The sequence below is a fragment of the Pteropus medius genome, unplaced genomic scaffold, assembly GCF_902729225.1.
Source record: "Pteropus medius unplaced genomic scaffold, Ma_sr-lr_union100, whole genome shotgun sequence".
In the NCBI taxonomy this organism is placed as follows: domain Eukaryota; kingdom Metazoa; phylum Chordata; class Mammalia; order Chiroptera; family Pteropodidae; genus Pteropus; species Pteropus medius.
This window is the reverse complement of record NW_024347793.1, coordinates 800322-801463: the sequence shown is the minus strand read 5'-3', so window position 1 is coordinate 801463 and position 1142 is coordinate 800322.

The window sequence follows — 1142 nt, the reverse complement described above, 5'->3', positions numbered from 1 at the left end:
GGACTCCGGCGTGACCTCATCCTAACTGGATGAAAATGGCAAAGATACGGTGGAGCGGCGAGTTCTTGGCTACCGCTGACCTCGCCTGGTAATCAAAGAATTGTCACCATGGTCCACGGAGAATAAACATAATTATTGTCCCTACAATACCGAGAGAACAAATAATTTAGTTAAAAGTATTTGTCAATAGCAAAATAAAAGTCCTCTTAGCTGTTGCAGGGGCCAGTGTGGGGGTGAAGCGAGCAAGCTTGTTTATGAAATTAACCTCTCTCCCTCCCTCTCTCTCTCTCTCTCTCTCTCTCTCACTCTCTCTCATGCAACACCCAGAGTAACTTAAATCTGAGCCTTAGTCTCCCCAACTGCGAAATGGGCATAAGGAGACACCCAACCCCCATAGAGTCAGTTACAATAAAGAAATTATTGAAAAACCCAGTTGAAGGACCCAGCATTATTTTTCTAACTAATTATTTTTCTAACTAATTATTCATTATTTTTCTAACTAATTTTTCATTGAAAAAGCGATACCGGCTCATAGAGGACACCAACCATATCAGAAATGCCTTATTTATTATTTTAAAAAGACTCGAAGTAAATATTCTATATTCTTACCATTTTTAATGGGTTTTAATTGCGAAACGAACGCTTGGCTCATCCAGATTCAATCTATGACAAAAGAGAGTACCATGAAAAACAGGGCTCTCTCCCACCTGTTCGAAAAAGAATCCATGGCTTTTTATTTTATTTTTAGTTACCTCGATTACCTTGAACTTCATCTGCGTAGAAGGCAGTCTAATCTAGTTACTGCTAGAAATTACCTTCTTCATAGTGTCTCCTATTTGATCCCAGCAATTCCCCGAGTGTATCTATTTTCACATGTCTACCTGCGCAAAGAACAGCCAGACCCATCTGTTGTTTGCTTTTTTTTTTTTAAACTCTAAATGTCTGGGGAGGGGGCTCTTTCTACGTCGGCACATCCCCTGGCCCCTCCCTAACCGTGTTCGGGGTGGCACGCTTCATCGAAACGAACCGTAGGAGAAAAGAGGTTTCTGCATTAAAGCCACAATCCTCTTGCCCCGCAAGCTATACGTTTGGGATAGTTTCGAAAATAGAAACTCAACCCGTATAAAAGTGGATGAATGGAA